At 54.5% G+C, this 27,250-nt stretch overlaps 59 non-coding genes across 59 annotated transcripts; 12 read left to right on the forward strand and 47 right to left on the reverse strand.

Annotated features, from left to right (window-relative positions):
• Positions 1 to 1,551: 1,551 nt before the first annotated feature.
• On the forward strand, positions 1,552 to 1,623 carry Trnag-ucc (transfer RNA glycine (anticodon UCC)). The gene has a single exon. It is a non-coding gene; the product is annotated as a tRNA-Gly (tRNA).
• Positions 1,624 to 2,225: 602 nt separating this feature from the next.
• On the reverse strand, positions 2,226 to 2,299 carry Trnai-aau (transfer RNA isoleucine (anticodon AAU)). The gene has a single exon. It is a non-coding gene; the product is annotated as a tRNA-Ile (tRNA).
• Positions 2,300 to 2,497: 198 nt separating this feature from the next.
• Positions 2,498 to 2,569, reverse strand: Trnae-uuc (transfer RNA glutamic acid (anticodon UUC)). Its single transcript has one exon. It is a non-coding gene; the product is annotated as a tRNA-Glu (tRNA).
• A 305-nt stretch (positions 2,570 to 2,874) lies between these two features.
• On the reverse strand, positions 2,875 to 2,947 carry Trnam-cau (transfer RNA methionine (anticodon CAU)). The gene has a single exon. It is a non-coding gene; the product is annotated as a tRNA-Met (tRNA).
• Positions 2,948 to 3,327: 380 nt separating this feature from the next.
• On the reverse strand, positions 3,328 to 3,398 carry Trnag-gcc (transfer RNA glycine (anticodon GCC)). Its single transcript has one exon. It is a non-coding gene; the product is annotated as a tRNA-Gly (tRNA).
• Positions 3,399 to 3,738: 340 nt separating this feature from the next.
• Positions 3,739 to 3,810, forward strand: Trnag-ucc (transfer RNA glycine (anticodon UCC)). The gene has a single exon. It is a non-coding gene; the product is annotated as a tRNA-Gly (tRNA).
• A 602-nt stretch (positions 3,811 to 4,412) lies between these two features.
• Positions 4,413 to 4,486, reverse strand: Trnai-aau (transfer RNA isoleucine (anticodon AAU)). Its single transcript has one exon. It is a non-coding gene; the product is annotated as a tRNA-Ile (tRNA).
• A 198-nt stretch (positions 4,487 to 4,684) lies between these two features.
• Trnae-uuc (transfer RNA glutamic acid (anticodon UUC)) lies at positions 4,685 to 4,756 on the reverse strand. Its single transcript has one exon. It is a non-coding gene; the product is annotated as a tRNA-Glu (tRNA).
• Positions 4,757 to 5,061: 305 nt separating this feature from the next.
• Trnam-cau (transfer RNA methionine (anticodon CAU)) lies at positions 5,062 to 5,134 on the reverse strand. The gene has a single exon. It is a non-coding gene; the product is annotated as a tRNA-Met (tRNA).
• Positions 5,135 to 5,514: 380 nt separating this feature from the next.
• On the reverse strand, positions 5,515 to 5,585 carry Trnag-gcc (transfer RNA glycine (anticodon GCC)). Its single transcript has one exon. It is a non-coding gene; the product is annotated as a tRNA-Gly (tRNA).
• Positions 5,586 to 5,925: 340 nt separating this feature from the next.
• Positions 5,926 to 5,997, forward strand: Trnag-ucc (transfer RNA glycine (anticodon UCC)). Its single transcript has one exon. It is a non-coding gene; the product is annotated as a tRNA-Gly (tRNA).
• Positions 5,998 to 6,599: 602 nt separating this feature from the next.
• On the reverse strand, positions 6,600 to 6,673 carry Trnai-aau (transfer RNA isoleucine (anticodon AAU)). Its single transcript has one exon. It is a non-coding gene; the product is annotated as a tRNA-Ile (tRNA).
• A 198-nt stretch (positions 6,674 to 6,871) lies between these two features.
• On the reverse strand, positions 6,872 to 6,943 carry Trnae-uuc (transfer RNA glutamic acid (anticodon UUC)). The gene has a single exon. It is a non-coding gene; the product is annotated as a tRNA-Glu (tRNA).
• Positions 6,944 to 7,248: 305 nt separating this feature from the next.
• Positions 7,249 to 7,321, reverse strand: Trnam-cau (transfer RNA methionine (anticodon CAU)). Its single transcript has one exon. It is a non-coding gene; the product is annotated as a tRNA-Met (tRNA).
• A 380-nt stretch (positions 7,322 to 7,701) lies between these two features.
• Trnag-gcc (transfer RNA glycine (anticodon GCC)) lies at positions 7,702 to 7,772 on the reverse strand. Its single transcript has one exon. It is a non-coding gene; the product is annotated as a tRNA-Gly (tRNA).
• Positions 7,773 to 8,112: 340 nt separating this feature from the next.
• On the forward strand, positions 8,113 to 8,184 carry Trnag-ucc (transfer RNA glycine (anticodon UCC)). Its single transcript has one exon. It is a non-coding gene; the product is annotated as a tRNA-Gly (tRNA).
• A 602-nt stretch (positions 8,185 to 8,786) lies between these two features.
• On the reverse strand, positions 8,787 to 8,860 carry Trnai-aau (transfer RNA isoleucine (anticodon AAU)). The gene has a single exon. It is a non-coding gene; the product is annotated as a tRNA-Ile (tRNA).
• A 198-nt stretch (positions 8,861 to 9,058) lies between these two features.
• Positions 9,059 to 9,130, reverse strand: Trnae-uuc (transfer RNA glutamic acid (anticodon UUC)). The gene has a single exon. It is a non-coding gene; the product is annotated as a tRNA-Glu (tRNA).
• Positions 9,131 to 9,435: 305 nt separating this feature from the next.
• Positions 9,436 to 9,508, reverse strand: Trnam-cau (transfer RNA methionine (anticodon CAU)). The gene has a single exon. It is a non-coding gene; the product is annotated as a tRNA-Met (tRNA).
• Positions 9,509 to 9,888: 380 nt separating this feature from the next.
• Trnag-gcc (transfer RNA glycine (anticodon GCC)) lies at positions 9,889 to 9,959 on the reverse strand. Its single transcript has one exon. It is a non-coding gene; the product is annotated as a tRNA-Gly (tRNA).
• A 340-nt stretch (positions 9,960 to 10,299) lies between these two features.
• Positions 10,300 to 10,371, forward strand: Trnag-ucc (transfer RNA glycine (anticodon UCC)). The gene has a single exon. It is a non-coding gene; the product is annotated as a tRNA-Gly (tRNA).
• Positions 10,372 to 10,973: 602 nt separating this feature from the next.
• Positions 10,974 to 11,047, reverse strand: Trnai-aau (transfer RNA isoleucine (anticodon AAU)). Its single transcript has one exon. It is a non-coding gene; the product is annotated as a tRNA-Ile (tRNA).
• Positions 11,048 to 11,245: 198 nt separating this feature from the next.
• Positions 11,246 to 11,317, reverse strand: Trnae-uuc (transfer RNA glutamic acid (anticodon UUC)). The gene has a single exon. It is a non-coding gene; the product is annotated as a tRNA-Glu (tRNA).
• A 305-nt stretch (positions 11,318 to 11,622) lies between these two features.
• Trnam-cau (transfer RNA methionine (anticodon CAU)) lies at positions 11,623 to 11,695 on the reverse strand. Its single transcript has one exon. It is a non-coding gene; the product is annotated as a tRNA-Met (tRNA).
• Positions 11,696 to 12,075: 380 nt separating this feature from the next.
• Positions 12,076 to 12,146, reverse strand: Trnag-gcc (transfer RNA glycine (anticodon GCC)). Its single transcript has one exon. It is a non-coding gene; the product is annotated as a tRNA-Gly (tRNA).
• Positions 12,147 to 12,486: 340 nt separating this feature from the next.
• Trnag-ucc (transfer RNA glycine (anticodon UCC)) lies at positions 12,487 to 12,558 on the forward strand. The gene has a single exon. It is a non-coding gene; the product is annotated as a tRNA-Gly (tRNA).
• Positions 12,559 to 13,160: 602 nt separating this feature from the next.
• Positions 13,161 to 13,234, reverse strand: Trnai-aau (transfer RNA isoleucine (anticodon AAU)). The gene has a single exon. It is a non-coding gene; the product is annotated as a tRNA-Ile (tRNA).
• Positions 13,235 to 13,432: 198 nt separating this feature from the next.
• Trnae-uuc (transfer RNA glutamic acid (anticodon UUC)) lies at positions 13,433 to 13,504 on the reverse strand. The gene has a single exon. It is a non-coding gene; the product is annotated as a tRNA-Glu (tRNA).
• A 305-nt stretch (positions 13,505 to 13,809) lies between these two features.
• On the reverse strand, positions 13,810 to 13,882 carry Trnam-cau (transfer RNA methionine (anticodon CAU)). The gene has a single exon. It is a non-coding gene; the product is annotated as a tRNA-Met (tRNA).
• A 381-nt stretch (positions 13,883 to 14,263) lies between these two features.
• On the reverse strand, positions 14,264 to 14,334 carry Trnag-gcc (transfer RNA glycine (anticodon GCC)). The gene has a single exon. It is a non-coding gene; the product is annotated as a tRNA-Gly (tRNA).
• Positions 14,335 to 14,674: 340 nt separating this feature from the next.
• On the forward strand, positions 14,675 to 14,746 carry Trnag-ucc (transfer RNA glycine (anticodon UCC)). Its single transcript has one exon. It is a non-coding gene; the product is annotated as a tRNA-Gly (tRNA).
• A 602-nt stretch (positions 14,747 to 15,348) lies between these two features.
• Positions 15,349 to 15,422, reverse strand: Trnai-aau (transfer RNA isoleucine (anticodon AAU)). The gene has a single exon. It is a non-coding gene; the product is annotated as a tRNA-Ile (tRNA).
• Positions 15,423 to 15,620: 198 nt separating this feature from the next.
• On the reverse strand, positions 15,621 to 15,692 carry Trnae-uuc (transfer RNA glutamic acid (anticodon UUC)). The gene has a single exon. It is a non-coding gene; the product is annotated as a tRNA-Glu (tRNA).
• Positions 15,693 to 15,997: 305 nt separating this feature from the next.
• Trnam-cau (transfer RNA methionine (anticodon CAU)) lies at positions 15,998 to 16,070 on the reverse strand. The gene has a single exon. It is a non-coding gene; the product is annotated as a tRNA-Met (tRNA).
• A 381-nt stretch (positions 16,071 to 16,451) lies between these two features.
• Trnag-gcc (transfer RNA glycine (anticodon GCC)) lies at positions 16,452 to 16,522 on the reverse strand. The gene has a single exon. It is a non-coding gene; the product is annotated as a tRNA-Gly (tRNA).
• Positions 16,523 to 16,862: 340 nt separating this feature from the next.
• Positions 16,863 to 16,934, forward strand: Trnag-ucc (transfer RNA glycine (anticodon UCC)). Its single transcript has one exon. It is a non-coding gene; the product is annotated as a tRNA-Gly (tRNA).
• Positions 16,935 to 17,536: 602 nt separating this feature from the next.
• Trnai-aau (transfer RNA isoleucine (anticodon AAU)) lies at positions 17,537 to 17,610 on the reverse strand. Its single transcript has one exon. It is a non-coding gene; the product is annotated as a tRNA-Ile (tRNA).
• Positions 17,611 to 17,808: 198 nt separating this feature from the next.
• On the reverse strand, positions 17,809 to 17,880 carry Trnae-uuc (transfer RNA glutamic acid (anticodon UUC)). Its single transcript has one exon. It is a non-coding gene; the product is annotated as a tRNA-Glu (tRNA).
• A 305-nt stretch (positions 17,881 to 18,185) lies between these two features.
• Trnam-cau (transfer RNA methionine (anticodon CAU)) lies at positions 18,186 to 18,258 on the reverse strand. The gene has a single exon. It is a non-coding gene; the product is annotated as a tRNA-Met (tRNA).
• Positions 18,259 to 18,638: 380 nt separating this feature from the next.
• Positions 18,639 to 18,709, reverse strand: Trnag-gcc (transfer RNA glycine (anticodon GCC)). The gene has a single exon. It is a non-coding gene; the product is annotated as a tRNA-Gly (tRNA).
• Positions 18,710 to 19,049: 340 nt separating this feature from the next.
• Positions 19,050 to 19,121, forward strand: Trnag-ucc (transfer RNA glycine (anticodon UCC)). The gene has a single exon. It is a non-coding gene; the product is annotated as a tRNA-Gly (tRNA).
• A 602-nt stretch (positions 19,122 to 19,723) lies between these two features.
• Positions 19,724 to 19,797, reverse strand: Trnai-aau (transfer RNA isoleucine (anticodon AAU)). Its single transcript has one exon. It is a non-coding gene; the product is annotated as a tRNA-Ile (tRNA).
• A 198-nt stretch (positions 19,798 to 19,995) lies between these two features.
• Trnae-uuc (transfer RNA glutamic acid (anticodon UUC)) lies at positions 19,996 to 20,067 on the reverse strand. Its single transcript has one exon. It is a non-coding gene; the product is annotated as a tRNA-Glu (tRNA).
• A 305-nt stretch (positions 20,068 to 20,372) lies between these two features.
• On the reverse strand, positions 20,373 to 20,445 carry Trnam-cau (transfer RNA methionine (anticodon CAU)). Its single transcript has one exon. It is a non-coding gene; the product is annotated as a tRNA-Met (tRNA).
• Positions 20,446 to 20,825: 380 nt separating this feature from the next.
• Positions 20,826 to 20,896, reverse strand: Trnag-gcc (transfer RNA glycine (anticodon GCC)). Its single transcript has one exon. It is a non-coding gene; the product is annotated as a tRNA-Gly (tRNA).
• A 340-nt stretch (positions 20,897 to 21,236) lies between these two features.
• Positions 21,237 to 21,308, forward strand: Trnag-ucc (transfer RNA glycine (anticodon UCC)). Its single transcript has one exon. It is a non-coding gene; the product is annotated as a tRNA-Gly (tRNA).
• Positions 21,309 to 21,910: 602 nt separating this feature from the next.
• Trnai-aau (transfer RNA isoleucine (anticodon AAU)) lies at positions 21,911 to 21,984 on the reverse strand. The gene has a single exon. It is a non-coding gene; the product is annotated as a tRNA-Ile (tRNA).
• A 198-nt stretch (positions 21,985 to 22,182) lies between these two features.
• Positions 22,183 to 22,254, reverse strand: Trnae-uuc (transfer RNA glutamic acid (anticodon UUC)). Its single transcript has one exon. It is a non-coding gene; the product is annotated as a tRNA-Glu (tRNA).
• A 305-nt stretch (positions 22,255 to 22,559) lies between these two features.
• Positions 22,560 to 22,632, reverse strand: Trnam-cau (transfer RNA methionine (anticodon CAU)). The gene has a single exon. It is a non-coding gene; the product is annotated as a tRNA-Met (tRNA).
• A 381-nt stretch (positions 22,633 to 23,013) lies between these two features.
• Positions 23,014 to 23,084, reverse strand: Trnag-gcc (transfer RNA glycine (anticodon GCC)). The gene has a single exon. It is a non-coding gene; the product is annotated as a tRNA-Gly (tRNA).
• A 340-nt stretch (positions 23,085 to 23,424) lies between these two features.
• On the forward strand, positions 23,425 to 23,496 carry Trnag-ucc (transfer RNA glycine (anticodon UCC)). The gene has a single exon. It is a non-coding gene; the product is annotated as a tRNA-Gly (tRNA).
• A 602-nt stretch (positions 23,497 to 24,098) lies between these two features.
• Trnai-aau (transfer RNA isoleucine (anticodon AAU)) lies at positions 24,099 to 24,172 on the reverse strand. Its single transcript has one exon. It is a non-coding gene; the product is annotated as a tRNA-Ile (tRNA).
• A 198-nt stretch (positions 24,173 to 24,370) lies between these two features.
• Positions 24,371 to 24,442, reverse strand: Trnae-uuc (transfer RNA glutamic acid (anticodon UUC)). Its single transcript has one exon. It is a non-coding gene; the product is annotated as a tRNA-Glu (tRNA).
• A 305-nt stretch (positions 24,443 to 24,747) lies between these two features.
• Positions 24,748 to 24,820, reverse strand: Trnam-cau (transfer RNA methionine (anticodon CAU)). The gene has a single exon. It is a non-coding gene; the product is annotated as a tRNA-Met (tRNA).
• Positions 24,821 to 25,201: 381 nt separating this feature from the next.
• Positions 25,202 to 25,272, reverse strand: Trnag-gcc (transfer RNA glycine (anticodon GCC)). Its single transcript has one exon. It is a non-coding gene; the product is annotated as a tRNA-Gly (tRNA).
• Positions 25,273 to 25,612: 340 nt separating this feature from the next.
• Trnag-ucc (transfer RNA glycine (anticodon UCC)) lies at positions 25,613 to 25,684 on the forward strand. Its single transcript has one exon. It is a non-coding gene; the product is annotated as a tRNA-Gly (tRNA).
• A 602-nt stretch (positions 25,685 to 26,286) lies between these two features.
• Positions 26,287 to 26,360, reverse strand: Trnai-aau (transfer RNA isoleucine (anticodon AAU)). Its single transcript has one exon. It is a non-coding gene; the product is annotated as a tRNA-Ile (tRNA).
• Positions 26,361 to 26,558: 198 nt separating this feature from the next.
• Positions 26,559 to 26,630, reverse strand: Trnae-uuc (transfer RNA glutamic acid (anticodon UUC)). The gene has a single exon. It is a non-coding gene; the product is annotated as a tRNA-Glu (tRNA).
• A 305-nt stretch (positions 26,631 to 26,935) lies between these two features.
• Positions 26,936 to 27,008, reverse strand: Trnam-cau (transfer RNA methionine (anticodon CAU)). The gene has a single exon. It is a non-coding gene; the product is annotated as a tRNA-Met (tRNA).
• Between the last annotated feature and the right edge of the window lie 242 nt (positions 27,009 to 27,250).

A 27,250-nucleotide genomic window follows, 5' to 3' on the forward strand; every position in this document is an offset into this window, starting at 1 on the left:
TGGCTGAGGGATGATCATGGTTTGTGCTATCAGATGCTTTGTCACTGAGTTGTTCACCTATCTGTTTAGCCTTTTCGCGCAGAACCGGTGCAATCTGTTCTGCACCCTGGCGGGCAACTCTCCGTTTTTTAGTTTTTCTGGGAGACGTACGATTGTGTGGGCCTTGATCGGAACCTGCTGGAGATTCCCCCCGTGGAGTAGCAGCGGCCGATTGGGACGCAGCCGTTTGCATGTCGGATGCCTGTTCTTCTGTGACTACTACGGACGGCGATACTTCTATGGGTTTAGGTGGGGTCTCTTCCGGCGTTGCAACAGTCCCCATTTGCGTCACTGGCGCAGGCACGACAGTATTTTCACTGATTTCGGTGACCGTGGATGGAGCCGAAAGCCCACGCGCCACGGCGACGTACGTCACAGGCAGTGTTGTCATCGCGGGGGGCCTGGCTGCCTCGCCGGCAGGCAGCTGCGCCACTCGCCTCTGCATGCATTCGGCACGCACGTGACCTGTCGAGTTGCATGCGGCACACGTTCGAGGCTGATCATTGTACATTACTATCGCACGATACCCGCATATGTTAACATAAGACGGGATGTGCTTCTGCAGCTCGATTTTCAATTGCCGCACCCCATTAAGAACCGGGAATTTATGTGCACTAGACCAACGTGACGCAATATTGCTGATGATTTTACCGTAGGGACAGAGCACTGCGTTGATCTGTTCACTGGTTATTTCAAATGGAAGTTCAAAGAGTCGAACAGTCCGTATTCCTAGGCCGGCATGCGAAACAACAACTTCACCCACATTGCCATCGCTATGTTTAAATTTGAGGATACCACCACAAGATTCAACTATTTTCTCACACATGTCTGATCGAGCTAATTTAACGAAAACGGTGCTACTGACAATCGAAAGATGTATCCCGATTATATCCTCAAGTCCTATCTTTACTTCATCTTCTAACCATTGCTCAACTTCAAAAGATTTAGGTCGGACAAAGTTTCTGTCAAAAGTAAACTTCAATGTGTCTTTCCTACTCGGTTGAGACATCACGAAATCGAGTTCATTTCCAGATTACACCAAAACACTGGTAGACACTGAAGCAAGCGCAGTGACTCACCACACGAAAACAACGACGGCGCGGCGCGCAGCACAGCACGTCCGACCTCGACCGCGTCCGCCGGCTGACTGTCGTCCACTGAACCACCGATGCTCGGGCCGGTAGTAACTGCACGCTGCTTCCCGAGCAGATGTCTCAAGGGAAAGTGGGACTGCCGTCAAGCGCCGTAGCATTCTGTCGAGAAGATGCTGCAGACGCTGAATCCTGCACTGTACTGCTTAAAAATGCCGCCAGAACGCGGTCCTCTGCGTACTCTTGCGTCGCCGGCGCCGACTCTTGCCAAGGATGCGAAATGTGCGCGGATACGCTGTCCGAACGCGCCTGGATGTGCTCCCCTAGCCTACCTCGAAATGCGCCTGCCAGGTACGATCACCTTCGGCCGCTGCCGACAGGCGGGAAGCCGACACAGCGCGGCGTCGGGGCGCTCGCTTGTGCGGTGGTGGTGTAATGGTCAGCATAGTTGCCTTCCAAGCAGTTGGTCCGGGTTCGATTCCCGGCCACCGCAACAGGCTTTTTAATGTCACGTATGAGTACTTTCGCCACGCGCCCTTAACTTAATGTTTTTTCCCCCTCTTACTCGCTGCAGACCAGCCTATAGTGTGTCTCGACTGTCTCGACTTGTCTCGACTTTGCTCAGCTGACGCGAGAGCTGACGCTCTCCAATCGGCCTATATCAAAACGACAAGCACGAGAAACGACTGAGAGAGGTAAGGAGAGGCGAGGCGATGTACACACAGCACGCCCGTTCATTTCACGGTGGCGTCTCCCTGACCGAATCGGGCTGTAGCTCCGAAAACAAAGGAGAAAGAAAAATAGGAAGTAAAACTGCCAACAGTACCCTGTGTCCCCATGCGCTCTCCCGCCCAAGTACCGACAAGGGCCAAAGTTGTTACGCATCGGCAATCGGACATTTCCTTTCATCTTCTCTTTATCGGTTGAGAACCAGTGTATTCAACATATTATGGCCATTGCCGAGTGAATGCTGTAGCGCTTCCCGACAAGTCGGGTTCGGATCCTCTGTCAACTTCCACGCAGGGTGATGATGTTTTGGTCATCACACTCGCCAGCTGAAATCGGCGCTGCCTTTTCGTGGTAGTAAAAGCGTTGTGGCCCGTGGGGGGATCGAACCCACGACCTTCGCGTTATTAGCACGACGCTCTAACCAACTGAGCTAACGGGCCTCGACAGTTGCGCTCGCTCAGCCCTACGCTGCAAACGTATGGCATGAAGCCGTACACCATTTCTATGGTCGTCGGATGTCTGCTTCCCTCGTCTATACTCTGCTGACGGTCACGAAACAGTAGATATATTGCGAGCAGGACGGGAAACGGCAGCTCGGACAGCTCAAACTTGTCACGATTCGTGTGGAAAAAGTTCCGTTCCGGTACCGGGAATCGAACCCGGGCCTCCTGGGTGAAAGCCAGGTATCCTAGCCACTAGACCACACCGGATGTGGGCGTTCCTGCGGCGGATCGGACGGTCGCTTGTAGCATTTCGTGTCGTGTCCCGCGTCGGCGCCCTTCTCTCTTTGCGAGCGTCTTTGCGCATACTGACTGGCAAGGCGCGCACCTCAAACGTCTCAGAGCAATGTTTTTGGCTTCATGCTGTGCTAGGAGAAGAGGAAAAGGGAAGCTGTAAGTAGCAATAACAGGGAGTAAACATTTTCCCGCTGAAGCGTTGAAAACGTTGTGGATAAAAAACAAGAAATAAGTTGGTGCCCTAGCAACAGCATCACCATCAGTCACAGAAAATTAAATGCCCCGGGTGAGGATCGAACTCACGACCTTAAGATTATGAGACTTACGCGCTGCCTACTGCGCTACCGAGGCACAGGTGAAGCGCTTGTCCTGGAAACTGGGTAAGTACCACACCCAATGTTAGACGTAAAGACACTGTACTTCCTGGATAACGTGTTCTGTTGCTACACGTGCATTGCCAGCCCAGTTGATTGCGGTGTTGCTGCAGATTTGCAAACGATAGGCAGCACTCCTTGTCGTTAACGTTCAGTGCCTCGGAGGCACCTGGACACAGCAACTTGCGAGGCCAGGCCGACGCTAGTCTGTAGAACACCATGCGAGCGTCCTAGTGGGGACCCGCGAGTGCTGCGTTCTCGGTTCTTCTCAAGGGAATCCTGCTATACATTCATGTGGATCGTGCATGTCAAGCGCGCAAGCCACACGGCAGCATTATCGTGGGAAAAGCAAAATGATGCATCGGCCGGGAATCGAACCCGGGCCGCCCGCGTGGCAGGCGAGCATTCTACCACTGAACCACCGATGCTCGGGCCGGTAGTAACTGCACGCTGCTTCCCGAGCAGATGTCTCAAGGGAAAGTGGGACTGCCGTCAAGCGCCGTAGCATTCTGTCGAGAAGATGCTGCAGACGCTGAATCCTGCACTGTACTGCTTAAAAATGCCGCCAGAACGCGGTCCTCTGCGTACTCTTGCGTCGCCGGCGCCGACTCTTGCCAAGGATGCGAAATGTGCGCGGATACGCTGTCCGAACGCGCCTGGATGTGCTCCCCTAGCCTACCTCGAAATGCGCCTGCCAGGTACGATCACCTTCGGCCGCTGCCGACAGGCGGGAAGCCGACACAGCGCGGCGTCGGGGCGCTCGCTTGTGCGGTGGTGGTGTAATGGTCAGCATAGTTGCCTTCCAAGCAGTTGGTCCGGGTTCGATTCCCGGCCACCGCAACAGGCTTTTTAATGTCACGTATGAGTACTTTCGCCACGCGCCCTTAACTTAATGTTTTTTCCCCCTCTTACTCGCTGCAGACCAGCCTATAGTGTGTCTCGACTGTCTCGACTTGTCTCGACTTTGCTCAGCTGACGCGAGAGCTGACGCTCTCCAATCGGCCTATATCAAAACGACAAGCACGAGAAACGACTGAGAGAGGTAAGGAGAGGCGAGGCGATGTACACACAGCACGCCCGTTCATTTCACGGTGGCGTCTCCCTGACCGAATCGGGCTGTAGCTCCGAAAACAAAGGAGAAAGAAAAATAGGAAGTAAAACTGCCAACAGTACCCTGTGTCCCCATGCGCTCTCCCGCCCAAGTACCGACAAGGGCCAAAGTTGTTACGCATCGGCAATCGGACATTTCCTTTCATCTTCTCTTTATCGGTTGAGAACCAGTGTATTCAACATATTATGGCCATTGCCGAGTGAATGCTGTAGCGCTTCCCGACAAGTCGGGTTCGGATCCTCTGTCAACTTCCACGCAGGGTGATGATCTTTTGGTCATCACACTCGCCAGCTGAAATCGGCGCTGCCTTTTCGTGGTAGTAAAAGCGTTGTGGCCCGTGGGGGGATCGAACCCACGACCTTCGCGTTATTAGCACGACGCTCTAACCAACTGAGCTAACGGGCCTCGACAGTTGCGCTCGCTCAGCCCTACGCTGCAAACGTATGGCATGAAGCCGTACACCATTTCTATGGTCGTCGGATGTCTGCTTCCCTCGTCTATACTCTGCTGACGGTCACGAAACAGTAGATATATTGCGAGCAGGACGGGAAACGGCAGCTCGGACAGCTCAAACTTGTCACGATTCGTGTGGAAAAAGTTCCGTTCCGGTACCGGGAATCGAACCCGGGCCTCCTGGGTGAAAGCCAGGTATCCTAGCCACTAGACCACACCGGATGCGGGCGTTCCTGCGGCGGATCGGACGGTCGCTTGTAGCATTTCGTGTCGTGTCCCGCGTCGGCGCCCTTCTCTCTTTGCGAGCGTCTTTGCGCATACTGACTGGCAAGGCGCGCACCTCAAACGTCTCAGAGCAATGTTTTTGGCTTCATGCTGTGCTAGGAGAAGAGGAAAAGGGAAGCTGTAAGTAGCAATAACAGGGAGTAAACATTTTCCCGCTGAAGCGTTGAAAACGTTGTGGATAAAAAACAAGAAATAAGTTGGTGCCCTAGCAACAGCATCACCATCAGTCACAGAAAATTAAATGCCCCGGGTGAGGATCGAACTCACGACCTTAAGATTATGAGACTTACGCGCTGCCTACTGCGCTACCGAGGCACAGGTGAAGCGCTTGTCCTGGAAACTGGGTAAGTACCACACCCAATGTTAGACGTAAAGACACTGTACTTCCTGGATAACGTGTTCTGTTGCTACACGTGCATTGCCAGCCCAGTTGATTGCGGTGTTGCTGCAGATTTGCAAACGATAGGCAGCACTCCTTGTCGTTAACGTTCAGTGCCTCGGAGGCACCTGGACACAGCAACTTGCGAGGCCAGGCCGACGCTAGTCTGTAGAACACCATGCGAGCGTCCTAGTGGGGACCCGCGAGTGCTGCGTTCTCGGTTCTTCTCAAGGGAATCCTGCTATACATTCATGTGGATCGTGCATCTCAAGCGCGCAAGCCACACGGCAGCATTATCGTGGGAAAAGCAAAATGATGCATCGGCCGGGAATCGAACCCGGGCCGCCCGCGTGGCAGGCGAGCATTCTACCACTGAACCACCGATGCTCGGGCCGGTAGTAACTGCACGCTGCTTCCCGAGCAGATGTCTCAAGGGAAAGTGGGACTGCCGTCAAGCGCCGTAGCATTCTGTCGAGAAGATGCTGCAGACGCTGAATCCTGCACTGTACTGCTTAAAAATGCCGCCAGAACGCGGTCCTCTGCGTACTCTTGCGTCGCCGGCGCCGACTCTTGCCAAGGATGCGAAATGTGCGCGGATACGCTGTCCGAACGCGCCTGGATGTGCTCCCCTAGCCTACCTCGAAATGCGCCTGCCAGGTACGATCACCTTCGGCCGCTGCCGACAGGCGGGAAGCCGACACAGCGCGGCGTCGGGGCGCTCGCTTGTGCGGTGGTGGTGTAATGGTCAGCATAGTTGCCTTCCAAGCAGTTGGTCCGGGTTCGATTCCCGGCCACCGCAACAGGCTTTTTAATGTCACGTATGAGTACTTTCGCCACGCGCCCTTAACTTAATGTTTTTTCCCCCTCTTACTCGCTGCAGACCAGCCTATAGTGTGTCTCGACTGTCTCGACTTGTCTCGACTTTGCTCAGCTGACGCGAGAGCTGACGCTCTCCAATCGGCCTATATCAAAACGACAAGCACGAGAAACGACTGAGAGAGGTAAGGAGAGGCGAGGCGATGTACACACAGCACGCCCGTTCATTTCACGGTGGCGTCTCCCTGACCGAATCGGGCTGTAGCTCCGAAAACAAAGGAGAAAGAAAAATAGGAAGTAAAACTGCCAACAGTACCCTGTGTCCCCATGCGCTCTCCCGCCCAAGTACCGACAAGGGCCAAAGTTGTTACGCATCGGCAATCGGACATTTCCTTTCATCTTCTCTTTATCGGTTGAGAACCAGTGTATTCAACATATTATGGCCATTGCCGAGTGAATGCTGTAGCGCTTCCCGACAAGTCGGGTTCGGATCCTCTGTCAACTTCCACGCAGGGTGATGATGTTTTGGTCATCACACTCGCCAGCTGAAATCGGCGCTGCCTTTTCGTGGTAGTAAAAGCGTTGTGGCCCGTGGGGGGATCGAACCCACGACCTTCGCGTTATTAGCACGACGCTCTAACCAACTGAGCTAACGGGCCTCGACAGTTGCGCTCGCTCAGCCCTACGCTGCAAACGTATGGCATGAAGCCGTACACCATTTCTATGGTCGTCGGATGTCTGCTTCCCTCGTCTATACTCTGCTGACGGTCACGAAACAGTAGATATATTGCGAGCAGGACGGGAAACGGCAGCTCGGACAGCTCAAACTTGTCACGATTCGTGTGGAAAAAGTTCCGTTCCGGTACCGGGAATCGAACCCGGGCCTCCTGGGTGAAAGCCAGGTATCCTAGCCACTAGACCACACCGGATGTGGGCGTTCCTGCGGCGGATCGGACGGTCGCTTGTAGCATTTCGTGTCGTGTCCCGCGTCGGCGCCCTTCTCTCTTTGCGAGCGTCTTTGCGCATACTGACTGGCAAGGCGCGCACCTCAAACGTCTCAGAGCAATGTTTTTGGCTTCATGCTGTGCTAGGAGAAGAGGAAAAGGGAAGCTGTAAGTAGCAATAACAGGGAGTAAACATTTTCCCGCTGAAGCGTTGAAAACGTTGTGGATAAAAAACAAGAAATAAGTTGGTGCCCTAGCAACAGCATCACCATCAGTCACAGAAAATTAAATGCCCCGGGTGAGGATCGAACTCACGACCTTAAGATTATGAGACTTACGCGCTGCCTACTGCGCTACCGAGGCACAGGTGAAGCGCTTGTCCTGGAAACTGGGTAAGTACCACACCCAATGTTAGACGTAAAGACACTGTACTTCCTGGATAACGTGTTCTGTTGCTACACGTGCATTGCCAGCCCAGTTGATTGCGGTGTTGCTGCAGATTTGCAAACGATAGGCAGCACTCCTTGTCGTTAACGTTCAGTGCCTCGGAGGCACCTGGACACAGCAACTTGCGAGGCCAGGCCGACGCTAGTCTGTAGAACACCATGCGAGCGTCCTAGTGGGGACCCGCGAGTGCTGCGTTCTCGGTTCTTCTCAAGGGAATCCTGCTATACATTCATGTGGATCGTGCATGTCAAGCGCGCAAGCCACACGGCAGCATTATCGTGGGAAAAGCAAAATGATGCATCGGCCGGGAATCGAACCCGGGCCGCCCGCGTGGCAGGCGAGCATTCTACCACTGAACCACCGATGCTCGGGCCGGTAGTAACTGCACGCTGCTTCCCGAGCAGATGTCTCAAGGGAAAGTGGGACTGCCGTCAAGCGCCGTAGCATTCTGTCGAGAAGATGCTGCAGACGCTGAATCCTGCACTGTACTGCTTAAAAATGCCGCCAGAACGCGGTCCTCTGCGTACTCTTGCGTCGCCGGCGCCGACTCTTGCCAAGGATGCGAAATGTGCGCGGATACGCTGTCCGAACGCGCCTGGATGTGCTCCCCTAGCCTACCTCGAAATGCGCCTGCCAGGTACGATCACCTTCGGCCGCTGCCGACAGGCGGGAAGCCGACACAGCGCGGCGTCGGGGCGCTCGCTTGTGCGGTGGTGGTGTAATGGTCAGCATAGTTGCCTTCCAAGCAGTTGGTCCGGGTTCGATTCCCGGCCACCGCAACAGGCTTTTTAATGTCACGTATGAGTACTTTCGCCACGCGCCCTTAACTTAATGTTTTTTCCCCCTCTTACTCGCTGCAGACCAGCCTATAGTGTGTCTCGACTGTCTCGACTTGTCTCGACTTTGCTCAGCTGACGCGAGAGCTGACGCTCTCCAATCGGCCTATATCAAAACGACAAGCACGAGAAACGACTGAGAGAGGTAAGGAGAGGCGAGGCGATGTACACACAGCACGCCCGTTCATTTCACGGTGGCGTCTCCCTGACCGAATCGGGCTGTAGCTCCGAAAACAAAGGAGAAAGAAAAATAGGAAGTAAAACTGCCAACAGTACCCTGTGTCCCCATGCGCTCTCCCGCCCAAGTACCGACAAGGGCCAAAGTTGTTACGCATCGGCAATCGGACATTTCCTTTCATCTTCTCTTTATCGGTTGAGAACCAGTGTATTCAACATATTATGGCCATTGCCGAGTGAATGCTGTAGCGCTTCCCGACAAGTCGGGTTCGGATCCTCTGTCAACTTCCACGCAGGGTGATGATCTTTTGGTCATCACACTCGCCAGCTGAAATCGGCGCTGCCTTTTCGTGGTAGTAAAAGCGTTGTGGCCCGTGGGGGGATCGAACCCACGACCTTCGCGTTATTAGCACGACGCTCTAACCAACTGAGCTAACGGGCCTCGACAGTTGCGCTCGCTCAGCCCTACGCTGCAAACGTATGGCATGAAGCCGTACACCATTTCTATGGTCGTCGGATGTCTGCTTCCCTCGTCTATACTCTGCTGACGGTCACGAAACAGTAGATATATTGCGAGCAGGACGGGAAACGGCAGCTCGGACAGCTCAAACTTGTCACGATTCGTGTGGAAAAAGTTCCGTTCCGGTACCGGGAATCGAACCCGGGCCTCCTGGGTGAAAGCCAGGTATCCTAGCCACTAGACCACACCGGATGCGGGCGTTCCTGCGGCGGATCGGACGGTCGCTTGTAGCATTTCGTGTCGTGTCCCGCGTCGGCGCCCTTCTCTCTTTGCGAGCGTCTTTGCGCATACTGACTGGCAAGGCGCGCACCTCAAACGTCTCAGAGCAATGTTTTTGGCTTCATGCTGTGCTAGGAGAAGAGGAAAAGGGAAGCTGTAAGTAGCAATAACAGGGAGTAAACATTTTCCCGCTGAAGCGTTGAAAACGTTGTGGATAAAAAACAAGAAATAAGTTGGTGCCCTAGCAACAGCATCACCATCAGTCACAGAAAATTAAATGCCCCGGGTGAGGATCGAACTCACGACCTTAAGATTATGAGACTTACGCGCTGCCTACTGCGCTACCGAGGCACAGGTGAAGCGCTTGTCCTGGAAACTGGGTAAGTACCACACCCAATGTTAGACGTAAAGACACTGTACTTCCTGGATAACGTGTTCTGTTGCTACACGTGCATTGCCAGCCCAGTTGATTGCGGTGTTGCTGCAGATTTGCAAACGATAGGCAGCACTCCTTGTCGTTAACGTTCAGTGCCTCGGAGGCACCTGGACACAGCAACTTGCGAGGCCAGGCCGACGCTAGTCTGTAGAACACCATGCGAGCGTCCTAGTGGGGACCCGCGAGTGCTGCGTTCTCGGTTCTTCTCAAGGGAATCCTGCTATACATTCATGTGGATCGTGCATCTCAAGCGCGCAAGCCACACGGCAGCATTATCGTGGGAAAAGCAAAATGATGCATCGGCCGGGAATCGAACCCGGGCCGCCCGCGTGGCAGGCGAGCATTCTACCACTGAACCACCGATGCTCGGGCCGGTAGTAACTGCACGCTGCTTCCCGAGCAGATGTCTCAAGGGAAAGTGGGACTGCCGTCAAGCGCCGTAGCATTCTGTCGAGAAGATGCTGCAGACGCTGAATCCTGCACTGTACTGCTTAAAAATGCCGCCAGAACGCGGTCCTCTGCGTACTCTTGCGTCGCCGGCGCCGACTCTTGCCAAGGATGCGAAATGTGCGCGGATACGCTGTCCGAACGCGCCTGGATGTGCTCCCCTAGCCTACCTCGAAATGCGCCTGCCAGGTACGATCACCTTCGGCCGCTGCCGACAGGCGGGAAGCCGACACAGCGCGGCGTCGGGGCGCTCGCTTGTGCGGTGGTGGTGTAATGGTCAGCATAGTTGCCTTCCAAGCAGTTGGTCCGGGTTCGATTCCCGGCCACCGCAACAGGCTTTTTAATGTCACGTATGAGTACTTTCGCCACGCGCCCTTAACTTAATGTTTTTTCCCCCTCTTACTCGCTGCAGACCAGCCTATAGTGTGTCTCGACTGTCTCGACTTGTCTCGACTTTGCTCAGCTGACGCGAGAGCTGACGCTCTCCAATCGGCCTATATCAAAACGACAAGCACGAGAAACGACTGAGAGAGGTAAGGAGAGGCGAGGCGATGTACACACAGCACGCCCGTTCATTTCACGGTGGCGTCTCCCTGACCGAATCGGGCTGTAGCTCCGAAAACAAAGGAGAAAGAAAAATAGGAAGTAAAACTGCCAACAGTACCCTGTGTCCCCATGCGCTCTCCCGCCCAAGTACCGACAAGGGCCAAAGTTGTTACGCATCGGCAATCGGACATTTCCTTTCATCTTCTCTTTATCGGTTGAGAACCAGTGTATTCAACATATTATGGCCATTGCCGAGTGAATGCTGTAGCGCTTCCCGACAAGTCGGGTTCGGATCCTCTGTCAACTTCCACGCAGGGTGATGATGTTTTGGTCATCACACTCGCCAGCTGAAATCGGCGCTGCCTTTTCGTGGTAGTAAAAGCGTTGTGGCCCGTGGGGGGATCGAACCCACGACCTTCGCGTTATTAGCACGACGCTCTAACCAACTGAGCTAACGGGCCTCGACAGTTGCACTCGCTCAGCCCTACGCTGCAAACGTATGGCATGAAGCCGTACACCATTTCTATGGTCGTCGGATGTCTGCTTCCCTCGTCTATACTCTGCTGACGGTCACGAAACAGTAGATATATTGCGAGCAGGACGGGAAACGGCAGCTCGGACAGCTCAAACTTGTCACGATTCGTGTGGAAAAAGTTCCGTTCCGGTACCGGGAATCGAACCCGGGCCTCCTGGGTGAAAGCCAGGTATCCTAGCCACTAGACCACACCGGATGCGGGCGTTCCTGCGGCGGATCGGACGGTCGCTTGTAGCATTTCGTGTCGTGTCCCGCGTCGGCGCCCTTCTCTCTTTGCGAGCGTCTTTGCGCATACTGACTGGCAAGGCGCGCACCTCAAACGTCTCAGAGCAATGTTTTTGGCTTCATGCTGTGCTAGGAGAAGAGGAAAAGGGAAGCTGTAAGTAGCAATAACAGGGAGTAAACATTTTCCCGCTGAAGCGTTGAAAACGTTGTGGATAAAAAACAAGAAATAAGTTGGTGCCCTAGCAACAGCATCACCATCAGTCACAGAAAATTAAATGCCCCGGGTGAGGATCGAACTCACGACCTTAAGATTATGAGACTTACGCGCTGCCTACTGCGCTACCGAGGCACAGGTGAAGCGCTTGTCCTGGAAACTGGGTAAGTACCACACCCAATGTTAGACGTAAAGACACTGTACTTCCTGGATAACGTGTTCTGTTGCTACACGTGCATTGCCAGCCCAGTTGATTGCGGTGTTGCTGCAGATTTGCAAACGATAGGCAGCACTCCTTGTCGTTAACGTTCAGTGCCTCGGAGGCACCTGGACACAGCAACTTGCGAGGCCAGGCCGACGCTAGTCTGTAGAACACCATGCGAGCGTCCTAGTGGGGACCCGCGAGTGCTGCGTTCTCGGTTCTTCTCAAGGGAATCCTGCTATACATTCATGTGGATCGTGCATGTCAAGCGCGCAAGCCACACGGCAGCATTATCGTGGGAAAAGCAAAATGATGCATCGGCCGGGAATCGAACCCGGGCCGCCCGCGTGGCAGGCGAGCATTCTACCACTGAACCACCGATGCTCGGGCCGGTAGTAACTGCACGCTGCTTCCCGAGCAGATGTCTCAAGGGAAAGTGGGACTGCCGTCAAGCGCCGTAGCATTCTGTCGAGAAGATGCTGCAGACGCTGAATCCTGCACTGTACTGCTTAAAAATGCCGCCAGAACGCGGTCCTCTGCGTACTCTTGCGTCGCCGGCGCCGACTCTTGCCAAGGATGCGAAATGTGCGCGGATACGCTGTCCGAACGCGCCTGGATGTGCTCCCCTAGCCTACCTCGAAATGCGCCTGCCAGGTACGATCACCTTCGGCCGCTGCCGACAGGCGGGAAGCCGACACAGCGCGGCGTCGGGGCGCTCGCTTGTGCGGTGGTGGTGTAATGGTCAGCATAGTTGCCTTCCAAGCAGTTGGTCCGGGTTCGATTCCCGGCCACCGCAACAGGCTTTTTAATGTCACGTATGAGTACTTTCGCCACGCGCCCTTAACTTAATGTTTTTTCCCCCTCTTACTCGCTGCAGACCAGCCTATAGTGTGTCTCGACTGTCTCGACTTGTCTCGACTTTGCTCAGCTGACGCGAGAGCTGACGCTCTCCAATCGGCCTATATCAAAACGACAAGCACGAGAAACGACTGAGAGAGGTAAGGAGAGGCGAGGCGATGTACACACAGCACGCCCGTTCATTTCACGGTGGCGTCTCCCTGACCGAATCGGGCTGTAGCTCCGAAAACAAAGGAGAAAGAAAAATAGGAAGTAAAACTGCCAACAGTACCCTGTGTCCCCATGCGCTCTCCCGCCCAAGTACCGACAAGGGCCAAAGTTGTTACGCATCGGCAATCGGACATTTCCTTTCATCTTCTCTTTATCGGTTGAGAACCAGTGTATTCAACATATTATGGCCATTGCCGAGTGAATGCTGTAGCGCTTCCCGACAAGTCGGGTTCGGATCCTCTGTCAACTTCCACGCAGGGTGATGATCTTTTGGTCATCACACTCGCCAGCTGAAATCGGCGCTGCCTTTTCGTGGTAGTAAAAGCGTTGTGGCCCGTGGGGGGATCGAACCCACGACCTTCGCGTTATTAGCACGACGCTCTAACCAACTGAGCTAACGGGCCTCGACAGTTGCGCTCGCTCAGCCCTACGCTGCAAACGTATGGCATGAAGCCGTACACCATTTCTATGGTCGTCGGATGTCTGCTTCCCTCGTCTATACTCTGCTGACGGTCACGAAACAGTAGATATATTGCGAGCAGGACAGGAAACGGCAGCTCGGACAGCTCAAACTTGTCACGATTCGTGTGGAAAAAGTTCCGTTCCGGTACCGGGAATCGAACCCGGGCCTCCTGGGTGAAAGCCAGGTATCCTAGCCACTAGACCACACCGGATGTGGGCGTTCCTGACGCGGATCGGACGGTCGCTTGTAGCATTTCGTGTCGTGTCCCGCGTCGGCGCCCTTCTCTCTTTGCGAGCGTCTTTGCGCATACTGACTGGCAAGGCGCGCACCTCAAACGTCTCAGAGCAATGTTTTTGGCTTCATGCTGTGCTAGGAGAAGAGGAAAAGGGAAGCTGTAAGTAGCAATAACAGGGAGTAAACATTTTCCCGCTGAAGCGTTGAAAACGTTGTGGATAACAAACAAGAAATAAGTTGGTGCCCTAGCAACAGCATCACCATCAGTCACAGAAAATTAAATGCCCCGGGTGAGGATCGAACTCACGACCTTAAGATTATGAGACTTACGCGCTGCCTACTGCGCTACCGAGGCACAGGTGAAGCGCTTGTCCTGGAAACTGGCTAAGTACCACACCCAATGTTAGACGTAAAGACACTGTACTTCCTGGATAACGTGTTCTGTTGCTACACGTGCATTGCCAGCCCAGTTGATTGCGGTGTTGCTGCAGCTTTTGCAAACGATAGGCAGCACTCCTTGTCGTTAACGTTCAGTGCCTCGGAGGCACCTGGACACAGCAACTTGTGAGGCCAGGCCGACGCTAGTCTGTAGAACACCATGCGAGCGTCCTAGTGGGGACCCGCGAGTGCTGCGTTCTCGGTTCTTCTCAAGGGAATCCAGCTATACATTCATGTGGATCGTGCATCTCAAGCGCGCAAGCCACACGGCAGCATTATCGTGGGAAAAGCAAAATGATGCATCGGCCGGGAATCGAACCCGGGCCGCCCGCGTGGCAGGCGAGCACTCTGCCACTGAACCACCGATGCTCGGGCCGGTAGTAACTGCACGCTGCTTCCCGAGCAGATGTCTCAAGGGAAAGTGGGACTGCCGTCAAGCGCCGTAGCATTCTGTCGAGAAGATGCTGCAGACGCTGAATCCTGCACTGTACTGCTTAAAAATGCCGCCAGAACGCGGTCCTCTGCGTACTCTTGCGTCGCCGGCGCCGACTCTTGCCAAGGATGCGAAATGTGCGCGGATACGCTGTCCGAACGCGCCTGGATGTGCTCCCCTAGCCTACCTCGAAATGCGCCTGCCAGGTACGATCACCTTCGGCCGCTGCCGACAGGCGGGAAGCCGACACAGCGCGGCGTCGGGGCGCTCGCTTGTGCGGTGGTGGTGTAATGGTCAGCATAGTTGCCTTCCAAGCAGTTGGTCCGGGTTCGATTCCCGGCCACCGAAACAGGCTTTTTAATGTCACGTATGAGTACTTTCGCCACGCGCCCTTAACTTAATGTTTTTTCCCCCTCTTACTCGCTGCAGACCAGCCTATAGTGTGTCTCGACTGTCTCGACTTGTCTCGACTTTGCTCAGCTGACGCGAGAGCTGACGCTCTCCAATCGGCCTATATCAAAACGACAAGCACGAGAAACGACTGAGAGAGGTAAGGAGAGGCGAGGCGATGTACACACAGCACGCCCGTTCATTTCACGGTGGCGTCTCCCTGACCGAATCGGGCTGTAGCTCCGAAAACAAAGGAGAAAGAAAAATAGGAAGTAAAACTGCCAACAGTACCCTGTGTCCCCATGCGCTCTCCCGCCCAAGTACCGACAAGGGCCAAAGTTGTTACGCATCGGCAATCGGACATTTCCTTTCATCTTCTCTTTATCGGTTGAGAACCAGTGTATTCAACATATTATGGCCATTGCCGAGTGAATGCTGTAGCGCTTCCCGACAAGTCGGGTTCGGATCCTCTGTCAACTTCCACGCAGGGTGATGATCTTTTGGTCATCACACTCGCCAGCTGAAATCGGCGCTGCCTTTTCGTGGTAGTAAAAGCGTTGTGGCCCGTGGGGGGATCGAACCCACGACCTTCGCGTTATTAGCACGACGCTCTAACCAACTGAGCTAACGGGCCTCGACAGTTGCGCTCGCTCAGCCCTACGCTGCAAACGTATGGCATGAAGCCGTACACCATTTCTATGGTCGTCGGATGTCTGCTTCCCTCGTCTATACTCTGCTGACGGTCACGAAACAGTAGATATATTGCGAGCAGGACAGGAAACGGCAGCTCGGACAGCTCAAACTTGTCACGATTCGTGTGGAAAAAGTTCCGTTCCGGTACCGGGAATCGAACCCGGGCCTCCTGGGTGAAAGCCAGGTATCCTAGCCACTAGACCACACCGGATGTGGGCGTTCCTGACGCGGATCGGACGGTCGCTTGTAGCATTTCGTGTCGTGTCCCGCGTCGGCGCCCTTCTCTCTTTGCGAGCGTCTTTGCGCATACTGACTGGCAAGGCGCGCACCTCAAACGTCTCAGAGCAATGTTTTTGGCTTCATGCTGTGCTAGGAGAAGAGGAAAAGGGAAGCTGTAAGTAGCAATAACAGGGAGTAAACATTTTCCCGCTGAAGCGTTGAAAACGTTGTGGATAACAAACAAGAAATAAGTTGGTGCCCTAGCAACAGCATCACCATCAGTCACAGAAAATTAAATGCCCCGGGTGAGGATCGAACTCACGACCTTAAGATTATGAGACTTACGCGCTGCCTACTGCGCTACCGAGGCACAGGTGAAGCGCTTGTCCTGGAAACTGGCTAAGTACCACACCCAATGTTAGACGTAAAGACACTGTACTTCCTGGATAACGTGTTCTGTTGCTACACGTGCATTGCCAGCCCAGTTGATTGCGGTGTTGCTGCAGCTTTTGCAAACGATAGGCAGCACTCCTTGTCGTTAACGTTCAGTGCCTCGGAGGCACCTGGACACAGCAACTTGTGAGGCCAGGCCGACGCTAGTCTGTAGAACACCATGCGAGCGTCCTAGTGGGGACCCGCGAGTGCTGCGTTCTCGGTTCTTCTCAAGGGAATCCAGCTATACATTCATGTGGATCGTGCATCTCAAGCGCGCAAGCCACACGGCAGCATTATCGTGGGAAAAGCAAAATGATGCATCGGCCGGGAATCGAACCCGGGCCGCCCGCGTGGCAGGCGAGCACTCTGCCACTGAACCACCGATGCTCGGGCCGGTAGTAACTGCACGCTGCTTCCCGAGCAGATGTCTCAAGGGAAAGTGGGACTGCCGTCAAGCGCCGTAGCATTCTGTCGAGAAGATGCTGCAGACGCTGAATCCTGCACTGTACTGCTTAAAAATGCCGCCAGAACGCGGTCCTCTGCGTACTCTTGCGTCGCCGGCGCCGACTCTTGCCAAGGATGCGAAATGTGCGCGGATACGCTGTCCGAACGCGCCTGGATGTGCTCCCCTAGCCTACCTCGAAATGCGCCTGCCAGGTACGATCACCTTCGGCCGCTGCCGACAGGCGGGAAGCCGACACAGCGCGGCGTCGGGGCGCTCGCTTGTGCGGTGGTGGTGTAATGGTCAGCATAGTTGCCTTCCAAGCAGTTGGTCCGGGTTCGATTCCCGGCCACCGCAACAGGCTTTTTAATGTCACGTATGAGTACTTTCGCCACGCGCCCTTAACTTAATGTTTTTTCCCCCTCTTACTCGCTGCAGACCAGCCTATAGTGTGTCTCGACTGTCTCGACTTGTCTCGACTTTGCTCAGCTGACGCGAGAGCTGACGCTCTCCAATCGGCCTATATCAAAACGACAAGCACGAGAAACGACTGAGAGAGGTAAGGAGAGGCGGGGCGATGTACACACAGCACGCCCGTTCATTTCACGGTGGCGTCTCCCTGACCGAATCGGGCTGTAGCTCCGAAAACAAAGGAGAAAGAAAAATAGGAAGTAAAACTGCCAACAGTACCCTGTGTCCCCATGCGCTCTCCCGCCCAAGTACCGACAAGGGCCAAAGTTGTTACGCATCGGCAATCGGACATTTCCTTTCATCTTCTCTTTATCGGTTGAGAACCAGTGTATTCAACATATTATGGCCATTGCCGAGTGAATGCTGTAGCGCTTCCCGACAAGTCGGGTTCGGATCCTCTGTCAACTTCCACGCAGGGTGATGATGTTTTGGTCATCACACTCGCCAGCTGAAATCGGCGCTGCCTTTTCGTGGTAGTAAAAGCGTTGTGGCCCGTGGGGGGATCGAACCCACGACCTTCGCGTTATTAGCACGACGCTCTAACCAACTGAGCTAACGGGCCTCGACAGTTGCACTCGCTCAGCCCTACGCTGCAAACGTATGGCATGAAGCCGTACACCATTTCTATGGTCGTCGGATGTCTGCTTCCCTCGTCTATACTCTGCTGACGGTCACGAAACAGTAGATATATTGCGAGCAGGACGGGAAACGGCAGCTCGGACAGCTCAAACTTGTCACGATTCGTGTGGAAAAAGTTCCGTTCCGGTACCGGGAATCGAACCCGGGCCTCCTGGGTGAAAGCCAGGTATCCTAGCCACTAGACCACACCGGATGCGGGCGTTCCTGCGGCGGATCGGACGGTCGCTTGTAGCATTTCGTGTCGTGTCCCGCGTCGGCGCCCTTCTCTCTTTGCGAGCGTCTTTGCGCATACTGACTGGCAAGGCGCGCACCTCAAACGTCTCAGAGCAATGTTTTTGGCTTCATGCTGTGCTAGGAGAAGAGGAAAAGGGAAGCTGTAAGTAGCAATAACAGGGAGTAAACATTTTCCCGCTGAAGCGTTGAAAACGTTGTGGATAACAAACAAGAAATAAGTTGGTGCCCTAGCAACAGCATCACCATCAGTCACAGAAAATTAAATGCCCCGGGTGAGGATCGAACTCACGACCTTAAGATTATGAGACTTACGCGCTGCCTACTGCGCTACCGAGGCACAGGTGAAGCGCTTGTCCTGGAAACTGGGTAAGTACCACACCCAATGTTAGACGTAAAGACACTGTACTTCCTGGATAACGTGTTCTGTTGCTACACGTGCATTGCCAGCCCAGTTGATTGCGGTGTTGCTGCAGATTTGCAAACGATAGGCAGCACTCCTTGTCGTTAACGTTCAGTGCCTCGGAGGCACCTGGACACAGCAACTTGCGAGGCCAGGCCGACGCTAGTCTGTAGAACACCATGCGAGCGTCCTAGTGGGGACCCGCGAGTGCTGCGTTCTCGGTTCTTCTCAAGGGAATCCTGCTATACATTCATGTGGATCGTGCATCTCAAGCGCGCAAGCCACACGGCAGCATTATCGTGGGAAAAGCAAAATGATGCATCGGCCGGGAATCGAACCCGGGCCGCCCGCGTGGCAGGCGAGCATTCTACCACTGAACCACCGATGCTCGGGCCGGTAGTAACTGCACGCTGCTTCCCGAGCAGATGTCTCAAGGGAAAGTGGGACTGCCGTCAAGCGCCGTAGCATTCTGTCGAGAAGATGCTGCAGACGCTGAATCCTGCACTGTACTGCTTAAAAATGCCGCCAGAACGCGGTCCTCTGCGTACTCTTGCGTCGCCGGCGCCGACTCTTGCCAAGGATGCGAAATGTGCGCGGATACGCTGTCCGAACGCGCCTGGATGTGCTCCCCTAGCCTACCTCGAAATGCGCCTGCCAGGTACGATCACCTTCGGCCGCTGCCGACAGGCGGGAAGCCGACACAGCGCGGCGTCGGGGCGCTCGCTTGTGCGGTGGTGGTGTAATGGTCAGCATAGTTGCCTTCCAAGCAGTTGGTCCGGGTTCGATTCCCGGCCACCGCAACAGGCTTTTTAATGTCACGTATGAGTACTTTCGCCACGCGCCCTTAACTTAATGTTTTTTCCCCCTCTTACTCGCTGCAGACCAGCCTATAGTGTGTCTCGACTGTCTCGACTTGTCTCGACTTTGCTCAGCTGACGCGAGAGCTGACGCTCTCCAATCGGCCTATATCAAAACGACAAGCACGAGAAACGACTGAGAGAGGTAAGGAGAGGCGGGGCGATGTACACACAGCACGCCCGTTCATTTCACGGTGGCGTCTCCCTGACCGAATCGGGCTGTAGCTCCGAAAACAAAGGAGAAAGAAAAATAGGAAGTAAAACTGCCAACAGTACCCTGTGTCCCCATGCGCTCTCCCGCCCAAGTACCGACAAGGGCCAAAGTTGTTACGCATCGGCAATCGGACATTTCCTTTCATCTTCTCTTTATCGGTTGAGAACCAGTGTATTCAACATATTATGGCCATTGCCGAGTGAATGCTGTAGCGCTTCCCGACAAGTCGGGTTCGGATCCTCTGTCAACTTCCACGCAGGGTGATGATGTTTTGGTCATCACACTCGCCAGCTGAAATCGGCGCTGCCTTTTCGTGGTAGTAAAAGCGTTGTGGCCCGTGGGGGGATCGAACCCACGACCTTCGCGTTATTAGCACGACGCTCTAACCAACTGAGCTAACGGGCCTCGACAGTTGCACTCGCTCAGCCCTACGCTGCAAACGTATGGCATGAAGCCGTACACCATTTCTATGGTCGTCGGATGTCTGCTTCCCTCGTCTATACTCTGCTGACGGTCACGAAACAGTAGATATATTGCGAGCAGGACGGGAAACGGCAGCTCGGACAGCTCAAACTTGTCACGATTCGTGTGGAAAAAGTTCCGTTCCGGTACCGGGAATCGAACCCGGGCCTCCTGGGTGAAAGCCAGGTATCCTAGCCACTAGACCACACCGGATGCGGGCGTTCCTGCGGCGGATCGGACGGTCGCTTGTAGCATTTCGTGTCGTGTCCCGCGTCGGCGCCCTTCTCTCTTTGCGAGCGTCTTTGCGCATACTGACTGGCAAGGCGCGCACCTCAAACGTCTCAGAGCAATGTTTTTGGCTTCATGCTGTGCTAGGAGAACAGGAAAAGGGAAGCTGTAAGTAGCAATAACAGGGAGTAAACATTTTCCCGCTGAAGCGTTGAAAACGTTGTGGATAAAAAACAAGAAATAAGTTGGTGCCCTAGCAACAGCATCACCATCAGTCACAGAAAATTAAATGCCCCGGGTGAGGATCGAACTCACGACCTTAAGATTATGAGACTTACGCGCTGCCTACTGCGCTACCGAGGCACAGGTGAAGCGCTTGTCCTGGAAACTGGGTAAGTACCACACCCAATGTTAGACGTAAAGACACTGTACTTCCTGGATAACGTGTTCTGTTGCTACACGTGCATTGCCAGCCCAGTTGATTGCGGTGTTGCTGCAGATTTGCAAACGATAGGCAGCACTCCTTGTCGTTAACGTTCAGTGCCTCGGAGGCACCTGGACACAGCAACTTGCGAGGCCAGGCCGACGCTAGTCTGTAGAACACCATGCGAGCGTCCTAGTGGGGACCCGCGAGTGCTGCGTTCTCGGTTCTTCTCAAGGGAATCCTGCTATACATTCATGTGGATCGTGCATCTCAAGCGCGCAAGCCACACGGCAGCATTATCGTGGGAAAAGCAAAATGATGCATCGGCCGGGAATCGAACCCGGGCCGCCCGCGTGGCAGGCGAGCACTCTGCCACTGAACCACCGATGCTCGGGCCGGTAGTAACTGCACGCTGCTTCCCGAGCAGATGTCTCAAGGGAAAGTGGGACTGCCGTCAAGCGCCGTAGCATTCTGTCGAGAAGATGCTGCAGACGCTGAATCCTGCACTGTACTGCTTAAAAATGCCGCCAGAACGCGGTCCTCTGCGTACTCTTGCGTCGCCGGCGCCGACTCTTGCCAAGGATGCGAAATGTGCGCGGATACGCTGTCCGAACGCGCCTGGATGTGCTCCCCTAGCCTACCTCGAAATGCGCCTGCCAGGTACGATCACCTTCGGCCGCTGCCGACAGGCGGGAAGCCGACACAGCGCGGCGTCGGGGCGCTCGCTTGTGCGGTGGTGGTGTAATGGTCAGCATAGTTGCCTTCCAAGCAGTTGGTCCGGGTTCGATTCCCGGCCACCGCAACAGGCTTTTTAATGTCACGTATGAGTACTTTCGCCACGCGCCCTTAACTTAATGTTTTTTCCCCCTCTTACTCGCTGCAGACCAGCCTATAGTGTGTCTCGACTGTCTCGACTTGTCTCGACTTTGCTCAGCTGACGCGAGAGCTGACGCTCTCCAATCGGCCTATATCAAAACGACAAGCACGAGAAACGACTGAGAGAGGTAAGGAGAGGCGAGGCGATGTACACACAGCACGCCCGTTCATTTCACGGTGGCGTCTCCCTGACCGAATCGGGCTGTAGCTCCGAAAACAAAGGAGAAAGAAAAATAGGAAGTAAAACTGCCAACAGTACCCTGTGTCCCCATGCGCTCTCCCGCCCAAGTACCGACAAGGGCCAAAGTTGTTACGCATCGGCAATCGGACATTTCCTTTCATCTTCTCTTTATCGGTTGAGAACCAGTGTATTCAACATATTATGGCCATTGCCGAGTGAATGCTGTAGCGCTTCCCGACAAGTCGGGTTCGGATCCTCTGTCAACTTCCACGCAGGGTGATGATGTTTTGGTCATCACACTCGCCAGCTGAAATCGGCGCTGCCTTTTCGTGGTAGTAAAAGCGTTGTGGCCCGTGGGGGGATCGAACCCACGACCTTCGCGTTATTAGCACGACGCTCTAACCAACTGAGCTAACGGGCCTCGACAGTTGCGCTCGCTCAGCCCTACGCTGCAAACGTATGGCATGAAGCCGTACACCATTTCTATGGTCGTCGGATGTCTGCTTCCCTCGTCTATACTCTGCTGACGGTCACGAAACAGTAGATATATTGCGAGCAGGACGGGAAACGGCAGCTCGGACAGCTCAAACTTGTCACGATTCGTGTGGAAAAAGTTCCGTTCCGGTACCGGGAATCGAACCCGGGCCTCCTGGGTGAAAGCCAGGTATCCTAGCCACTAGACCACACCGGATGTGGGCGTTCCTGACGCGGATCGGACGGTCGCTTGTAGCATTTCGTGTCGTGTCCCGCGTCGGCGCCCTTCTCTCTTTGCGAGCGTCTTTGCGCATACTGACTGGCAAGGCGCGCACCTCAAACGTCTCAGAGCAATGTTTTTGGCTTCATGCTGTGCTAGGAGAAGAGGAAAAGGGAAGCTGTAAGTAGCAATAACAGGGAGTAAACATTTTCCCGCTGAAGCGTTGAAAACGTTGTGGATAACAAACAAGAAATAAGTTGGTGCCCTAGCAACAGCATCACCATCAGTCACAGAAAATTAAATGCCCCGGGTGAGGATCGAACTCACGACCTTAAGATTATGAGACTTACGCGCTGCCTACTGCGCTACCGAGGCACAGGTGAAGCGCTTGTCCTGGAAACTGGCTAAGTACCACACCCAATGTTAGACGTAAAGACACTGTACTTCCTGGATAACGTGTTCTGTTGCTACACGTGCATTGCCAGCCCAGTTGATTGCGGTGTTGCTGCAGCTTTTGCAAACGATAGGCAGCACTCCTTGTCGTTAACGTTCAGTGCCTCGGAGGCACCTGGACACAGCAACTTGTGAGGCCAGGCCGACGCTAGTCTGTAGAACACCATGCGAGCGTCCTAGTGGGGACCCGCGAGTGCTGCGTTCTCGGTTCTTCTCAAGGGAATCCAGCTATACATTCATGTGGATCGTGCATCTCAAGCGCGCAAGCCACACGGCAGCATTATCGTGGGAAAAGCAAAATGATGCATCGGCCGGGAATCGAACCCGGGCCGCCCGCGTGGCAGGCGAGCACTCTGCCACTGAACCACCGATGCTCGGGCCGGTAGTAACTGCACGCTGCTTCCCGAGCAGATGTCTCAAGGGAAAGTGGGACTGCCGTCAAGCGCCGTAGCATTCTGTCGAGAAGATGCTGCAGACGCTGAATCCTGCACTGTACTGCTTAAAAATGCCGCCAGAACGCGGTCCTCTGCGTACTCTTGCGTCGCCGGCGCCGACTCTTGCCAAGGATGCGAAATGTGCGCGGATACGCTGTCCGAACGCGCCTGGATGTGCTCCCCTAGCCTACCTCGAAATGCGCCTGCCAGGTACGATCACCTTCGGCCGCTGCCGACAGGCGGGAAGCCGACACAGCGCGGCGTCGGGGCGCTCGCTTGTGCGGTGGTGGTGTAATGGTCAGCATAGTTGCCTTCCAAGCAGTTGGTCCGGGTTCGATTCCCGGCCACCGCAACAGGCTTTTTAATGTCACGTATGAGTACTTTCGCCACGCGCCCTTAACTTAATGTTTTTTCCCCCTCTTACTCGCTGCAGACCAGCCTATAGTGTGTCTCGACTGTCTCGACTTGTCTCGACTTTGCTCAGCTGACGCGAGAGCTGACGCTCTCCAATCGGCCTATATCAAAACGACAAGCACGAGAAACGACTGAGAGAGGTAAGGAGAGGCGAGGCGATGTACACACAGCACGCCCGTTCATTTCACGGTGGCGTCTCCCTGACCGAATCGGGCTGTAGCTCCGAAAACAAAGGAGAAAGAAAAATAGGAAGTAAAACTGCCAACAGTACCCTGTGTCCCCATGCGCTCTCCCGCCCAAGTACCGACAAGGGCCAAAGTTGTTACGCATCGGCAATCGGACATATCCTTTCATCTTCTCTTTATCGGTTGAGAACCAGTGTATTCAACATATTATGGCCATTGCCGAGTGAATGCTGTAGCGCTTCCCGACAAGTCGGGTTCGGATCCTCTGTCAACTTCCACGCAGGGTGATGATGTTTTGGTCATCACACTCGCCAGCTGAAATCGGCGCTGCCTTTTCGTGGTAGTAAAAGCGTTGTGGCCCGTGGGGGGATCGAACCCACGACCTTCGCGTTATTAGCACGACGCTCTAACCAACTGAGCTAACGGGCCTCGACAGTTGCGCTCGCTCAGCCCTACGCTGCAAACGTATGGCATGAAGCCGTACACCATTTCTATGGTCGTCGGATGTCTGCTTCCCTCGTCTATACTCTGCTGACGGTCACGAAACAGTAGATATATTGCGAGCAGGACGGGAAACGGCAGCTCGGACAGCTCAAACTTGTCACGATTCGTGTGGAAAAAGTTCCGTTCCGGTACCGGGAATCGAACCCGGGCCTCCTGGGTGAAAGCCAGGTATCCTAGCCACTAGACCACACCGGATGTGGGCGTTCCTGACGCGGATCGGACGGTCGCTTGTAGCATTTCGTGTCGTGTCCCGCGTCGGCGCCCTTCTCTCTTTGCGAGCGTCTTTGCGCATACTGACTGGCAAGGCGCGCACCTCAAACGTCTCAGAGCAATGTTTTTGGCTTCATGCTGTGCTAGGAGAAGAGGAAAAGGGAAGCTGTAAGTAGCAATAACAGGGAGTAAACATTTTCCCGCTGAAGCGTTGAAAACGTTGTGGATAACAAACAAGAAATAAGTTGGTGCCCTAGCAACAGCATCACCATCAGTCACAGAAAATTAAATGCCCCGGGTGAGGATCGAACTCACGACCTTAAGATTATGAGACTTACGCGCTGCCTACTGCGCTACCGAGGCACAGGTGAAGCGCTTGTCCTGGAAACTGGCTAAGTACCACACCCAATGTTAGACGTAAAGACACTGTACTTCCTGGATAACGTGTTCTGTTGCTACACGTGCATTGCCAGCCCAGTTGATTGCGGTGTTGCTGCAGCTTTTGCAAACGATAGGCAGCACTCCTTGTCGTTAACGTTCAGTGCCTCGGAGGCACCTGGACACAGCAACTTGTGAGGCCAGGCCGACGCTAGTCTGTAGAACACCATGCGAGCGTCCTAGTGGGGACCCGCGAGTGCTGCGTTCTCGGTTCTTCTCAAGGGAATCCAGCTATACATTCATGTGGATCGTGCATCTCAAGCGCGCAAGCCACACGGCAGCATTATCGTGGGAAAAGCAAAATGATGCATCGGCCGGGAATCGAACCCGGGCCGCCCGCGTGGCAGGCGAGCACTCTGCCACTGAACCACCGATGCTCGGGCCGGTAGTAACTGCACGCTGCTTCCCGAGCAGATGTCTCAAGGGAAAGTGGGACTGCCGTCAAGCGCCGTAGCATTCTGTCGAGAAGATGCTGCAGACGCTGAATCCTGCACTGTACTGCTTAAAAATGCCGCCAGAACGCGGTCCTCTGCGTACTCTTGCGTCGCCGGCGCCGACTCTTGCCAAGGATGCGAAATGTGCGCGGATACGCTGTCCGAACGCGCCTGGATGTGCTCCCCTAGCCTACCTCGAAATGCGCCTGCCAGGTACGATCACCTTCGGCCGCTGCCGACAGGCGGGAAGCCGACACAGCGCGGCGTCGGGGCGCTCGCTTGTGCGGTGGTGGTGTAATGGTCAGCATAGTTGCCTTCCAAGCAGTTGGTCCGGGTTCGATTCCCGGCCACCGCAACAGGCTTTTTAATGTCACGTATGAGTACTTTCGCCACGCGCCCTTAACTTAATGTTTTTTCCCCCTCTTACTCGCTGCAGACCAGCCTATAGTGTGTCTCGACTGTCTCGACTTGTCTCGACTTTGCTCAGCTGACGCGAGAGCTGACGCTCTCCAATCGGCCTATATCAAAACGACAAGCACGAGAAACGACTGAGAGAGGTAAGGAGAGGCGAGGCGATGTACACACAGCACGCCCGTTCATTTCACGGTGGCGTCTCCCTGACCGAATCGGGCTGTAGCTCCGAAAACAAAGGAGAAAGAAAAATAGGAAGTAAAACTGCCAACAGTACCCTGTGTCCCCATGCGCTCTCCCGCCCAAGTACCGACAAGGGCCAAAGTTGTTACGCATCGGCAATCGGACATTTCCTTTCATCTTCTCTTTATCGGTTGAGAACCAGTGTATTCAACATATTATGGCCATTGCCGAGTGAATGCTGTAGCGCTTCCCGACAAGTCGGGTTCGGATCCTCTGTCAACTTCCACGCAGGGTGATGATGTTTTGGTCATCACACTCGCCAGCTGAAATCGGCGCTGCCTTTTCGTGGTAGTAAAAGCGTTGTGGCCCGTGGGGGGATCGAACCCACGACCTTCGCGTTATTAGCACGACGCTCTAACCAACTGAGCTAACGGGCCTCGACAGTTGCACTCGCTCAGCCCTACGCTGCAAACGTATGGCATGAAGCCGTACACCATTTCTATGGTCGTCGGATGTCTGCTTCCCTCGTCTATACTCTGCTGACGGTCACGAAACAGTAGATATATTGCGAGCAGGACGGGAAACGGCAGCTCGGACAGCTCAAACTTGTCACGATTCGTGTGGAAAAAGTTCCGTTCCGGTACCGGGAATCGAACCCGGGCCTCCTGGGTGAAAGCCAGGTATCCTAGCCACTAGACCACACCGGATGCGGGCGTTCCTGCGGCGGATCGGACGGTCGCTTGTAGCATTTCGTGTCGTGTCCCGCGTCGGCGCCCTTCTCTCTTTGCGAGCGTCTTTGCGCATACTGACTGGCAAGGCGCGCACCTCAAACGTCTCAGAGCAATGTTTTTGGCTTCATGCTGTGCTAGGAGAAGAGGAAAAGGGAAGCTGTAAGTAGCAATAACAGGGAGTAAACATTTTCCCGCTGAAGCGTTGAAAACGTTGTGGATAAAAAACAAGAAATAAGTTGGTGCCCTAGCAACAGCATCACCATCAGTCACAGAAAATTAAATGCCCCGGGTGAGGATCGAACTCACGACCTTAAGATTATGAGACTTACGCGCTGCCTACTGCGCTACCGAGGCACAGGTGAAGCGCTTGTCCTGGAAACTGGGTAAGTACCACACCCAATGTTAGACGTAAAGACACTGTACTTCCTGGATAACGTGTTCTGTTGCTACACGTGCATTGCCAGCCCAGTTGATTGCGGTGTTGCTGCAGATTTGCAAACGATAGGCAGCACTCCTTGTCGTTAACGTTCAGTGCCTCGGAGGCACCTGGACACAGCAACTTGCGAGGCCAGGCCGACGCTAGTCTGTAGAACACC

Source organism: Schistocerca nitens, unplaced genomic scaffold (genome assembly GCF_023898315.1).
Source record: "Schistocerca nitens isolate TAMUIC-IGC-003100 unplaced genomic scaffold, iqSchNite1.1 HiC_scaffold_250, whole genome shotgun sequence".
NCBI lineage: Eukaryota > Metazoa > Arthropoda > Insecta > Orthoptera > Acrididae > Schistocerca > Schistocerca nitens.